At 38.0% G+C, this 15,351-nt stretch overlaps 1 non-coding gene across 1 annotated transcript; it reads right to left on the reverse strand.

The window, feature by feature from the left end:
* Window positions 1-6,105: 6,105 nt before the first annotated feature.
* Window positions 6,106-6,212, reverse strand: LOC141716094 (small nucleolar RNA R71). The gene has a single exon (XR_012572823.1). It is a non-coding gene; the product is annotated as a small nucleolar RNA R71 (small nucleolar RNA).
* Window positions 6,213-15,351: the final 9,139 nt, after the last annotated feature.

Below are 15,351 nucleotides of genomic sequence, written 5' to 3' on the forward strand. Positions count from 1 at the left end.
AGGGCATGGAGGGATGTGATGTGTGTGTATGGCTGAAAGTAAGAGATGAAAGAAGAGCAAAATCAAAGGGCTGAAAAGGAAGAAAAGGATATGAAGTATTCAGAAGAAATTGCTATATTTGAACAAAGATCAATTGAGCTCAAGGCAAAAGGGATGAGTAGAAATTTTAAGGATGGAAACTTTCTATACATACAAGCTGGCAAATTCTCAAGATTCAGAGTTGGTTACTTGAATGGTTATTCACTGGATGATTGGCTCAAGCTTGTGGAAGCTCTAAGAGGGACTGAATCATAGAGGAACTTCAAGTACTTGTAAATCTAAAGGACCTCATTAAAAAAGAACCAGGTTATGAGAATTTTATGTGATGAATGTACTTATTAAACTCATGTAATCACTCAGTGTATAAAAGATGTATTTGTTGTTCTGTCAGTTTTATATAATCATTTTATTATTTCACTGTAACTTGGGGTTAGTGTCGTTACCAGGCATGAATTTGTGATAAGCAATCTTCTCACAAATTGGGGGAGATTTTTGTGCAAGACATGCCTGTATTATAACAAGACTAAGTCACATTGACAATCTTAAGATTTAGTTGTATGATAGTCTAAATCAGTGTTTTATATTGTATTACTTGAGTCTGTAAAAATCTTTAAAGATCAGACTGGAGTATTTTTCTTTGAACAGTCTCAAGCCTAAGAATAAACTCTGGAAAAAGATCAACAAGATCATACCTTAGAGGTAAGGCGAAGAAGCTCGGAGTTGAATAAATCTATTTTAGGAAAAATATTTTAAGTCAAGATATCTACAAGTCACAGATCAAGTCATATAGAGAAGTCATTCGAGAACTCCAGAATGACTTATCGAGAAGTCAAAAATGGCTTATAAAGAAGTCTCAGAGATACAGACAAGTCAAATGAAGATGTAAAGATCGAAAATAATGACAAGTCATATCTGTATATAGAGAACTCAGAGATATCGACAAGTCAAAATGAAGATTGGAGATATTGACAAGTCAATCTCTCATTTTATATCTCAGAGATATCAACAAGTCAAAATGCATATTGAGATCTCAGAGATATCGACAAGTCATTTTTACATGCAGAGATCTGGAGATCTCGACAGGCCAAGTTCACTTATAGAGAACTTAGAGACCTCGACAAGTCAAAAACACTTATAGAGAACTCAGAGATCTCAATAAGCTATTATACTTATCGAGATGTCAGTTCTCTATAGAACAAACTGGAGATCATGATATGAACCTCAAGTACAGAATGCAGACAATTTAAAGATTCAAGATTATCAATCAACAAACGATCTAATCACTTAGATTGAAAAGTCTACAAAAGCAGCTTGAAAAGTGCAAGATTAACTGACAAAGGAAGGTCACAGACCTACAAGATTTTCAAGGATTCACTAAAACAGAAATGGAAAAACTTTAGAGATAACTTAAAGTAGGGTTTAGTACATCTTATTGCATGTTGTGTAAACCTGTACTTACTAATCTATAAAGTAAACACTGGTCCTTTATTTTTAAGAGTAACAAACAGATCTAAATTTTGTTGTACTCTCCCAAGGAAGAAGCCGAGTTCTTATATTCTTAAAAACCTAGGAATTGTAGCAAGACATACTTAATTTTAATACAAATTAAGTGAGTTTTGAAAAAATGTATTTGTTGTGCATGTTCTTTATATTATGCTAAACATAGTATCATTATAATCCTACTGCTTTGTTCACCACCTTTTCAAATCAGTTTTTAAAAAAGCCTAAAAATGAAGAAAACACATTCACCCCCCTGTGTTGCACTCAATATCTAACAGATTCCATCTTTCATGTCACAGGTCTCTTCAGGAGTGTCTTCTGGAGATTTTATTTCCTCTATTTGGGCATCTTCGCTCCTTGTTCCATTTCTTTTTTGAGGATTTTTATCTTTGGAACCGATTGGTCTACCAAGCTTCATGTGACGTCTTAACTCACTTGATTTAATTATTTGTCCTTCCGGAATTCTATTTTTGTAGGAGCATTCTCATCTAAGACATGTGACTTAATCACTCTATTTTATCAATGAATGCAACAGGCAATTGATGCCTTGTAGATGAATTATTTTCTAAACTTTCAGTTCACATTGATTTGTATAAGGATCATAAACATTCAATGTTGATGCATTCCATGTAATTTTTTTTTCAGCTATTTATTTTCTCCCCCAGATTTTAATATAATCTTATTTTCTCGCCCTAACCTTGAAATAAAAATGACAGTAAAAAATTCTTGTTGTAAACAAATGGCTTTTCATTGGTTTGAGATATTTTGTTATCGAGGGAGAATCATAACCAATATATATCCCCAATCTTCTTTAGGGACCCATCTTTGTTCATTGCATTAGGGAAATAGGACCGCACATCCAAAAGTTCTTAGATGGGAAATATTAGGCTCTCTTCCGGAGGCCAATTGTAAGGGAGAAAATTATGGTAACTTGTAGGTCTGATGCATACAAGAGCTACTGCATGTAAATAGCATGCCCCCAAGATGAAGTTGGGAGATTTGTTCTCTTAATCAATGGTTTGGCAATCAATTGAAGTCGTTTAATAAATGATTCTAAGAGACCATTCTATATATGAACATGAGCGACAGGATATTCAACATTAACTCCAATTGACATATAGTATTCATTGAATGCTCAGGATATGAATTCTCCAGCATTATCTAAACTGATTATACCAATATTATGATCGGGTAATTACGCTCTTTATATTTGTGCAAGTAGTCTCGCAAATGTGAGGTTACGAGAAGATAAGAAGCACACATGTGACCATCGAGTTGATGCATCAATTAATAACATAAAATATTTAAATGGTCCATATGATGGGTGAATGGGCCTACATATATCACCACGTATCCGTTTTAAAAATTTCGAAGATTCTGTCCCAACTTTTGTCAAGGACGACCTAATAATTAATTTCCTTGAGAACAAGCAACACATGAGAATTTGTTTGATTGAAAAATCTTCTAGTTTTTCAATATATGCTAATGTGAGTTTTTCAATAATTCTCTGCATGTTAATTGATCCCGTATGACCCAACCGGTCATGCCCAAATGATAAATTGTTTATATCAGTAAACTTCAGGTTTACGGTATAATTTATCTTAATTTCACGTATATTTGTATAATACAATCCGGAAGAGAGAGCGGGTAATTTTTCCTTCATATACTTCTTACCCAAAATGAAACATGTTATACAAAGAAATTCTTTTCTCTCTTCACTTATCGTATCAATATGATATCTATTTCTGCGAATATCTTTAAAACTCAATAAATTTCTTTGATATTTCAGAGAGAATAATGCATCAGTAATAATAATTCTTGTTCAATCAGATACCAACAAGTTAGCTCTTCCAGAGTCCTCAACCAAATTAATACTTCCAGAAATAGTATTTACATTGCCTTCGTACTTGTGTGACGTAAATTTTTATTTTTTATTTTTTAGGTATTGTGTGAATGGTTGCGCTATCTACGAGATAAATTTCTTCATCCATTTTTTGACCGGGGAGGGAATGACATTTATCCATATAACTAAAATTAAAATTACATATGTTAGATATAATTGATGATATCTGGAGAGAAACTATCAAAAATTCTTATGAGGACTTATATCAGCATTTACTGAAGAGTGACGTAATCAATACTTATATCAGTACTTGATGATCAACAGATGATGTCATCAGGATTTGTCACTTCATTAGATATTCGAGGAGGAAAAGGAAAGCTGGAATTCAAGGCGGTGAAGGACTTTATCTCAGAAGCAATCATACATGGATAGGTTTCCTTATTGTAATAGAATATGATTCTTTATTTGATTGTGTAGCTGTGCTCTATATAAAGCACATATTAGGTTTATGATATAAGCATTGCGAACATTGGCATATCATTCACATAACCTAGCAGCTCTCAAGGATATTTGTTCATCCTTTTGAGAGAGTACGTTTATAATCTGTTTTTATCTGCTAATACAAAAACTGTTGATTCTTTTGAAGCTTTGTCGAATTGATTGAATAAATTGTATTCATCCCCCCTCTACAGTTGATTACGGACCTAATAATTGGTATCAGAGCTTTTTGTTGACATATAAACAGTTGAAGATCTGAAAATCAATTCTTCAATGTTAGACAAAGAATAAGAACCACAGAATCCATAACTACCACTGTTAAGTGGCATTTATGTTCACTTAGGATGCTCTATAAAGGATTGAATTGACGTTTTGTACTCAAGTTATTTGTGTTTTTGATGTGTTTTGTAGTGTATTTGCATTTTAGGCTTATATCAGGGATTCAGGTGATTTGGCATTGTTTTGACGCTAATTTGGTATTAGGATAGTGTCTTGAATAAAAGCTCATGGATCGCCAACTCCAATCAGCCAAGAAAACAAAAAAAAGAAGATTTTCCAGAAGGTCAGCGCGCTCGCGCTATACTAGCGCGCGCCCGCGCCGGGAAGCATATTTGCAGCGCGCCCGCGCTGGTGAAGCGCGCGCCCGCGCCAGGTCGGAATCACATAATCCTGATTCTAATACGATTTTGATCTGCTGGATTTCTAATCTGCATGGGCTGCTATATAAACATAACTTATGATCGTTTTTGATAACAAGACGTACCAGAGTTTAAGGAGAAGGCGTAAGAAGACCGTATAACACAATTCAACCAAGGCGAAGATGATCTAGTTTATTCTTATGATTCTTTATTTTAAGTTGTAACTTTGGATGCTAGTTTTCTTATTTGTGAACCTATAGTCTTGTGTAACGTACTTGGTTTTATTATTTATCCAGTATAAAGACTACGTTTATTATACCATGCTTTTATCAGAACCCACGTTGATGATGAGTCCGATTATGGGCTAATCGTTATCATGGGGTTCTAGTGAATTTACTTATAGATTTCTTTAGTTAATTTGTTTAGATGCTTTAGTGTGTGATGATTATATGATAGCCTAGTATTGGTAGTGCTTATTCGTTTTATGAGCGTCGCGAACTTATAAGATAACGTGTTAATCTCTAATTAAGTGAAAGTGAGTTTAATGGTTCAGAACTTGCCATGCTAGCATAGGTTCATGTATTTGATATACATGATTTCAAAGGTAATTTTAACCATCTTACTTGTCCTATATAATCATGATAGATATCTTGTACATTAAACCGTTATGTTGTCAAATTCTATATACATATAGGGTCTCAATATAATTGGTTTATATTTAGCTTCTATCTATTTTTTGGATTTATGGTAGTAGGGTATTCGTGCAACGAAAGTTGGCGTTTATCAATTTCGTGTTATCTGATTAGTGTCATCACCATTACATGCTAAGGTTAAGAACAAAGAGACTATTGAATGAAGTAGTAATGAAACTAGAATCCCATGTTTGTGTAATATAGTTTTTAATCTTTTCAAATCTCTTAGCTAGTGTTTTATAGTATAATCTCTTAGTTAATCATAGTTATAAACATTTTCAATTTGTTAATCGTCTTAGCATTGAATAATAACCGTACCATTGTAGCATAAGTGCATTGATTGAAATTAACCTAAACCAGTCTCTATAGGAATGAACTAGAAATAATTCTATATTACTTGCGATCACGTATACTTGCGTGAATCTTAGCGAGTGTTTTCGTCCTAATAAGTTTTTGGCATCACTTCCGGGGACTTGGGGTTAATTTTTAGTTTATGTGTTTGTCATCAGTGGTCGTTAAAGTTCATTGACTCGGAAATTGTTACTTACTTATTTCCTTGTTGTGTTTCAGGTACCCTAGTAAGCGTGTATGCATACGCGTTCTTGATCTCGTAAGAGAACACTGGATCAAGCTGAGGAAGAAGTTGTAGTAGCTAAGGAAGTTTTCGGGGAAGTTCTTGTCGAGGAGAAAGTTGAAGAAGAAGCACTTATTGCATTGGGACACTTTCAAGTTCAATGGTGTTTCTGAAGATGCTATTAAGTTGAGGCTTTTCCCATTCTCTCTGCGGGATAAAGCTAAATACTGGTTACATTCTCTACCACCAGGGTCTATCACCAAATGGGAGGATATTGCTCAAAAGTTCTTAACTAAATTCTTTCATATGGTGAAGACTGCTGCAATAAAAAATGCACTTACTCAATTTGCTCAGCAATCTGGAAAATCTTTATGTGAGGCTTGGGATCGCTATAAGGAGATGCTTAGGAAGTTCCCACATCATGGGATGCCTGGCTGGATGATCATTAACTCCTTCTATAATGGATTGGGTGCTACTTCTAGACCCATGCTTGATGCAGCATCAGGAGGAGCCTTGTGGGCTAAAAGCTATGATGAAGCTTATGAATTGACTGAACTAATGGCTGCCAATGAATACCAGAATCCTACTCAGAGACTATCTCAGGGCAAGGTAGTAGGAATTCTGGAGGTAGATACAGCTACTGCTATAGCTGCTCAACTTAAGGCTTTGATGATGAAGGTGGATTCTTTGGCTAATTATGGAGTTAATCAGATCGCTAGTGTATGTGAGCTTTATGCAGGTGCCCATGAGACGAAGCAGTGTGATGTTTTTAGTGAATCAGCTCAGTTCATGAGTAACTTTCTGAGGTCGCAACAGCCTGTTCCAGCCACCTATCATCCCAACAACCGCAATCATCCTAACTTCAGCTTGAGTAATACTCAGAATGTGGTTGAGCAGCCTTATCAGCAGTATACAACAAAGCATTACAACCCTCCTGATTTTCAGCAACCGCAATATGCACCAAGACAACAAGTCCAGCTGTAACAGGCTAATGAAAAATCTGAGTTGGAGGAGTTGAGGCTCATGTGCGAGAGCCAAGCGGTTTCTATTAAGACCTTGGAGAATCAGATTGGGCAAATTGCTAATGCCTTACTAAATTGTTAACCTGGTACACTCCCTAGTAACATTGAAGTGCCAGGAAAGAGGGAAGCTAAGGAGCAGGTTAAGGCAATTACATTGAGGTCTGGGAAGGTTGCAAGCCCCGAAAAATCTCAAGTTTTAGAAGAGGCTGAAAAAGAAGTGCAGAAGGAAGCAGAAGTGGAACCAAGGAAGACTATTGTGGAACACACTCTTCTTGAGGGTAATACAGGGGAAAAACAGATTTATCCTCCACCTCCTTTTCCTATGAGGCTGTAGAAGAAGAAGTTGGATAAGCAGTTTGAGAAGTTTCTGGAGGTGTTCAAGAAACTTCATATCAACATACCTTTCGCTGAAGCTCTTGAACAGATGCCTAGTTATGTGAAGTTTATGAAATGTATTCTCTCTCGAAAAGTGAAGCTTGATGACTTAGAGACAGTTTCTCTCACAGAGGAATGCAGTGCTGTGCTGCAACAGAAGTTGCCTCCGAAGCTTAAAGATCCTGGAAGCTTCACTATTCCCTGTACCATTAAAAAAGTGTCATTTGACAAATGCTTATGTGACTTGGGAGCATCAATCTGATGCCCTTGTCAATCTTCAAGATGTTGGACTAACCTGATCCAAAACCTACTTATATGACCCTGCAGTTGGCCGACCGTTCTATTACATATCCACGAGGCATTGTGGAGGATGTCTTGGTCAAGGTTGATAAACTCATCTTTTCTGCTGATTTTGTAATTCTTGATTTCGAGGAGGATAAGAAGATTCTCATAATCTTGGGAAGGCCATTCTTGGCTACTGGCCGAACCTTGATCAATGTGGAGAATGGTGAGCTTACTATGCGAGTGCTGGATCTGGATGTGACGTTCAATGTTTTTAATGCCATGAAATTCCTGAATCAGAACGAGGAGTTCTTAAAAGTGGAGTTGGTCGATTCTGTGGTTACTTCAGAACTTGATCAATTACTAAGGTCTGATGCCTTAGAGAAAGCCTTGTTGGGGAATTCAGATAGTGAAGATGATGAAGGTGATGAGCAGTTGCAGTATCCGAATGCTTCTCCCTGGAAGTGAAGGCTGGATATGCCTTTTGAATCTCTTGGAAAGGAAGAGCAAAACAAATTTCCAAATCGCCTCAAGCCATCTATTGAGGAAGCTCCTACACTTGAGCTTAAACCATTGCCCGAACACTTAAGGTATGCTTTTTTAGGTGATGCATCTACTTTGTCTATTATTATTGCATCTAAACTTTTAGGTAGTGATGAGGAAAAGCTCTTAAGAATTCTTAGAGAGTTCAAATCGGAAATTGGATGGACTATAACAGATATTAAGGGAATCAGCCCTTCTTATTGAATGCATAAAATTCTGCTAGAGGAAGGTAGCAAGCCTACAGTTGAGCAACAGATAAGGCTTAATCCGATCATGAAAGAAGTTGTGAAGAAAGAAATTCTAAAGTGGCTAGATGCAGGGATCATCTATCCCATTTCTGACAGTTCTTGGGTTAGCCCACTTCAGTGTGTGCCGAAGAAAAGGGGTATCACTGTTGTTGCTAATAAGAAAAACAAGCTCATTCCTACTCGAACAGTCACGGGGTGGAGAGTTTGCATGGATTACAGGAAGCTGAACAAATCCATAAGGAAGGATGACTTCCCTCTTCCGTTTATTGATCAGATGCTTGATAGGTTGGCTAGGCATGAGTAATACTGTCTTCTGGATGGCTATTTGGGTTTGTATCGCTCTGGATCATCAGGAAAAGACTAATTTCACTTGTCCGTTTGGAACTTTTGCCTTCGGAAGAGTTTTTTTTGGGTTATGTGGAACACCTGCCATATTTCAAAGATGGATGATGGATATCTTCTCTTATATGATTGGTCAGAATGTGGAGATGTTCATGGATGATTTCTCTGTGTTTGGTGATTCTTTTGATGAGTGCTTGCAGAATCTTGGCGCCGTTCTTAAAAGGTGTGTTGAGACCAATCTGGTTCTCAACTGGGAGAAATGTCATTTTATGGTGCGACAAGGCATTATTATTGGGCACAAGGTCTCTAGTAAAGGTCTTGAGGTGGATAAATCCAAGGTGGGGGTTATCGAAAACCTTCCTCCACCACTTTGTGTTAAGGGAGTTCGCATCTTTCTTGGTCATGCGGGTTTCTATCGGCGGTTCATCAAGGACTTCTCAAAAATATCTAAACCCTTGTGCAATCTTCTAGAGAAAGATGTTCCCTTCAATTTTGATGACGAGTGCCTAGCTTCTTTTGAGTACTTGAAGAAGAGTTTAGTTAGGGCACCTATCATAACTGTACCTAATTGGGATGAACCTTTTGAGATGATGTGCGATGCAAGTGACTATGCAGTTGGAGCAGTTCTTGGGCAGAGAAAGAACAACATATTTCATGTCGTCTACTATACTAGTAAGACCCTCAATGGTGCTCAACTGAATTATACTACTACTAAGAAAGAACTCTAAGCCATCATCTACGGTTTTGAGAAGTTTCGATATTATTTGCTTGGGACGAAGGTGACAGTTTTCACTGATCACGATGCTATTCGTTATCTCGTCTCAAAGAAGGAATCGAAGCCTAGATTGATTAGATGGGTTCTTTTACTTCAGGAATTTGAATTAGAGATCAAGGACTAGAAAAGGTACTAAGAATCAAGCCGCTGATCATCTCTCTCATTTGGAAGATCCAAGTGCAACTTCACAGGATAAGACATTGATCAATGAATCTTTTCTCGATGAGCAGTTGTTTGGGGTGACAGATGAAGAACCTTGGTTTGCTGACATTGTGAACTACCTTGTGAGTAATACTATGCCCCCGGACTTTGCCTCTTCTCAAAGGAAGAAGTTTCTACATGAAGTGAAGTGGTACATGTGGGATGAGCCATTCCTGTTTAGGCAAGGAGCTGACCAAATCATCAGGAGATGTATTCCGTACAGCGAAACGGGGGAGATCTTCCGAGATTGTCATTTGACTGCTTATGGAGGTCACTATGATGGAGAGAAAACCGCAGCTCATATTCTTCAAGCGGACTTTTTCTGACCTATATTGTTTAAGGATGCGCATCAATTTATTTTAAAGTGTGATCGATTCCAGCGTGTGGGTAATATGTGTAAGAGGGATGAGATTCCTCTTAATGTGCTTCTCGAGGTTAAAGTCTTCGATGTTTGGGGAATTGACTTAATGGGGCCATTTGTCTCATCTTGAAATAATCAGTATATCTTGTTGGCGGTTGATTATGTCTTGAAATGGGTTGAAGTTAAGGCTTTGCTGACAAATGATGCGAAGGTAGTGCTTAATTTTCTTCACAAGTATATATTCACGAGGTTTGGGACTCCAAGAGTCATAATCAGTGACGAGAGTTCGCATTTTTACAATCGCAAGTCACTGCTATGATGCAACGGTATAATGTGAATCATCGCATTGCTACAACCTACTATCCTTAGACTAATGGTCAAGCTGAGGTATCTAACAGAGAGATCAAGCATATTCTAGAGAAAGTTGTATGTCCATTAAGGAAGGATTGGTCTTTGAAGCTGGATGAAGCTGTTTGGGCATATAGAATAGCATACAAGACTCCGCTTGGCATGTCACCATTTCAGTTGGTTTATGGTAAGGGGTGTCATTTGCCTATGGAGCTCGAGCATAAAGCGTATTGGGCTTTGAAGAAGTTAAACCTTGATTTGGATTCAGCTGGTAAGAAGAGAATGCTTTATTGAATGAACTCGACGAGTTTCGGCTTCAAGCTTATGAGAATAACAAAATATACAAGGAGAAAGTCAAGAGGTGGCATGATAGGGGTATAGTGCTCAAATCATTTGTGTTGGGGAAACAAGTTCTGTTATTCAACTCTCGTCTCCGTCTTTCTCCTGGAAATTGAAGTCGAGGTGGTCAGGGCTGTTTATTATCAGAACTGTGTTTCCACATGGAGTGGTGGAGATTTTTGATATTGATCTAGGCCAAGCGTTCAAAGTCAATGGACAAAGGTTGAAGCATTACTATGGGGATACGGTAAACCATGAGGTGATTAGTGTCGTTTTATTGTCCACTTGATCTCGTGATTCTACGTCAAACTAACAACGTAAACCAAGCGCTTCTTGGGAGGCAATCTAAGTTTGTTGTACATTAGTGGGTAGAGGAAGAAGAAAACAAGGAACAAACACAAAAAAAAACCATAAAAAGAAAAAAATTCAAGCTCAACTACAGAAGCACAGCGCGCCCGCACTGAGAGGCGGGGCGGCCGCGCTGAAAAGTCAGTAACTGCGCGCGCCCGCGCTGACATGCGGGGCGGCCACGCTGGAATTCCAGAAGCACGGCGCGCTCGCGCTGCCAGGCGGGACGGCCGCGCTGATTCATTGTAGTCGAAAAAAAAGATAGCAAATAAAGAGAAAATCGGGGGGTGCAACATAAAATCAATTCAAACCCGAATTTTACTCTCCCACATCCCATATTTCCCTCTCTAAATCAATTTCCATCACCCCATTATTCCCATTATTCCCATAATCAATTCCCACTTCTTTTCCATAACTAATTCTATCCAAATTCCTATATATACACACACCTATACACAAACGTCTCCATTAATTCTCAAATTCTCAAACACAACTATTTCTTATACACACATCTCTTATTCTCTCTTATTGAATCTCAATGGCACCCAAAAGTTAACGAACCGAAGTTAGCAGCACCACTGATTCTTCGAGTGTGGGTGGTGTGAGGCCCAGGTGTTCAACTCCGGAGGCTGAGGCGGAGTATACGAGGCTTCTTTCGAAGCCTATAGCCAACGAGTGAGGTTTTATGCCATCAAGAAGGGATGGTAGGTTGCTAGTGATGATTATGGAGATGGGGTGGATAGCTTTTTGTGAGGTGCCTGCTGTGGTGCATGCTGTGGTGCCTGTGAGTGTGGTTCGCGAGTTCTACGTGAATGCAAAGGCGGAGAAGAACGGTTTCACTGTGGTGAGGGGGATGACGGTGTACTATAGTGTTGAGGCGATTCGTAGGGTGATTGAGCATCTTGAGAGGAGGCCAAAGCAGGAGAACTGGAATGAGAAGATAGGGGATGATTTTAATTTGGATTTGATCGTTGCTACCCTATGTGTGCCTGAGACTCATTGGAAGGTAAAAAAGGGCACGAACGAGTATGCAACTTTCCCTGCCTCGTGCATGAACAAGTTTGCACGTGCATGGAATTCTTTTATTTGTGCCAACATCATGCCATCTTCTCACATGCATGATGTTATTGTGGAGCGTGCACGTTAGTTATGGGGGATTCTTCAGGGAGATTATGTGGATCTCGGGATGGTGATTCATCAGGGTATTCTGAGGTTCTTGTGAGGGAGTACTACGGGTTTTATACCCTATGTGTCTATTGTGATAAAGTTGTGTGTGGCGGTTGGAGTTCATTGGCCCGCACACGAGCAGTCGTCGCTCCCGAGTGCCCCCATTGATAGTTCGACACTGTTGAGTATGCAGGAGTGGTATGGTGAGAAGCCCGATCCTAAGGGGCTTGGATATTCTTATGACCATCTGCTAGGTGGAAGGCCAGCTGACCAGACATATGTTGGTGGTTCTTTGCAGGCCTGTAGAGCAGCTTGGAGAGCTCAGTTAGGTGAGGAGGCCGGTCCATCGCAGCAGCAGCAGCAGCAGGAGGAAGCACAGGGTAGTGCTGGTATGAGTTCAGCGCAATATAGGCGCTTGATGAGGAGGATGGATGCGATGCATGACATCCATAGTCGGTTTGCCCAGGTCCTTAACCAAGCATTGGGGACTGCATTCAGAGCCACGGGAGTTGACATCCAATGGCCAATATTCGGTGAGGACTCTGTGCATCCACCTCCAGACACTCCTGACACACCACCCCTTGAGGGTGATGACCCTGATTCTGAGTAGGTATGACTGATTCCTTATTATTACCTTCACTGAGGACAGTGAATATTTTAAGTTTGGGGTAGTAATTAAGGATTATATGTTATGTGTGATACTCATATAGTTTGCATGTTCATGATAGTTTAGTTCATATAGTTGCATATTTGCCATGTAGTAGTTTTTTTTGTTTTTTTTATAGTTTGTTCTATATAGTTTCATGCATTTGCATTATAACATGATCCCTTAGATGACTTTTCCGATTGATTTGTGATATTGATGCTAGTGTGGTGATGTCGTATTTAGTGATGTTAAGTCCTATCAAGTTGATTTGCATGCTAGAGATAATTATAATTTCACTAAGTCTTATAGGTTGCTTGAGGGCTAGATCATGGTTATGGTTTGTTTATTTGTCGAGGTTTAACCACTTGTTTATATTTAGAATTTAGGATATTCTCTTAATGATAACATAACATGAATATTTAAAAATTGGAGTAAAAATTTGGATTTCATTGCTAGTTGTTGTAGCTAGGTGTCAAAAGGCTAGTAGCCGGCTCATTTTATATGAGTAGTCTAGGGTTGAACGAGATGGAGTGAAACACATTCGTTTAGAAATCATTTGAAAAAAAAAAGAAAAGAAAAAAAGATAGAAAAAAAGAAAAAAATATGTGTTATATAATTGATCACGAGTGGGCTCTTTAATACTCGAGTTATTAAGTTCTTAGGGGACTTTGTGCCTAGTGACCTAAGGTTTTTATAGTCTGGATTCGCTAATCTAACGCTCGCTACATGGGTATTATTGTATAAGTCTTTTGTGGACCTCACTTATTGCACGGTCAAATAAGCATATTTGTGTTGATTATGTGTTAGCAATAAAAGCATGAATCCATATATAACTCCGATATAAGAATTGAAGTGTTGTAAGTCATTTTGAGTTTCGATTTTATTCTATTTATAACCTTGTGATTGTCTTGATGAGAAGTGAGTCATAATTATTGATCTAGTTATGATAGTATATCTGTATGAATTTGCACACACGCACGTTTCTGGCTTGTAAATTGATTTGTGAGATTTAATTGAGCTTGTGAGAATAACTGCATCTGTTAAGATGTTGCTTGTCGGTTGGTTAAGTTATTCTATGGGGGTTGTTGTATTCATATAGTTTGCATTCATGCATTTTTATTTCTTGTTCTTTGAGTCTATTTATGCTTGAGGACAAGCATCGGTTTAAGTTTGGGGGTGTGTTAAATGGCATTTATGTTCACTTAGGATGCTCTATAAAGGCTTGAATTAACGTTTTGTACTCAAGTTATTTGTGTTTGATGTGTTTTGTAGTGTTTTTGCATTTCAGGCTTATATCAAGGATTCAGGTGATTTGGCATTATTTTGATGCTAATTTGGTGTTAGGATGGTGTCTTGAATAAAAGCTCATGGATCTCCAACTCAAACCAGCCAAGAAAACTGGGATGCATATTTGCAGCGCACCCGCGCTGGTGAAGCGCGCGGCCGCGCCAGGTCGGGATCACAGAATCCTGATTCTAATACGATTTTGATCTGTTGGACTTCTAATCTGCATGGGCTGCTATATAAACATAACTTATGATCATTTTTTATAACAAGACGTACCAGAGCTTAAGGAGAAGGCGTAAGAAGACCGTATAGCATAATTCAACCAAGGCGAAGAGGATCTAGTTTATTCTTGTGATATTTTGTTTTAAGTTGTAACTTTGGATGCTAGTTTTCTTATTTTTGAACCTATACTCTTGTGTAACGTACTTGGTTTTATTATTTATTCAGTATAAAGACTACGTTTATTATACCATGCTTTCATCGGAACCCACGTTGATGATGAGTCCGATTATGGGTTAATCATTATTGTGGGGTTCTAGCGAATTTACTTATGGATTTCTTTAGTTAATTTGTTTAGATGCCTTAGTGTGTGGTGATTGTATGATAGCCTAGTATTGGTTGTGCTTATTCGTCTTATGAGCGTCACGAACTTATAAGATAGCGTGTTAATCTCTAATGAAGCGAAGGTGAATTTAGGGGTTTAGAACTTGCCATTGTAGCGTAGGTTCATGTATTTGATATGCATGATTCGTAGGTAATTTTAACCATCTTGCCCTATATAATAATGATAGATAACTTGTGCATTAAACCATTATATTGTCAAATTCTATAGACATATAGGGTCTTAGTATAATTGGTGTCTATTCAACTTCTATCTATTTTGTGGATGTCTGGTAGTAGGGTATTCGTGTAACTAAAGTTGGCGTTTATCAGTGTCGTGTTATCTGATTAGTGTCATCACCATTACATGTTAAGGTTAAGAACAAAGAGACTATTGAATGAAGTAGTAATGAAACTAGAATCCCATGTCTGTGTCATATAGTAATCAATCTTTTCAAATCTCTTAGTTAATGTTCTTTAATATAATCTCTTAGTTAATCATAGTTATAAACATTCACAATTACTTAATCGTCTTAGCATTGAATAATAACCATACCATTGTTGCATAAGTGTATTGATTGAAATTAACCTAAACCAGTCTATGTGGGAAAGAACTAGAAATAATTCTATATTACTTGCGATCGCGTATACTTGCGTGAATATTAGCGCGTATTTTTGTCCTA

The sequence above is a fragment of the Apium graveolens genome, chromosome 3 (assembly GCF_009905375.1).
Source record: "Apium graveolens cultivar Ventura chromosome 3, ASM990537v1, whole genome shotgun sequence".
NCBI lineage: Eukaryota > Viridiplantae > Streptophyta > Magnoliopsida > Apiales > Apiaceae > Apium > Apium graveolens.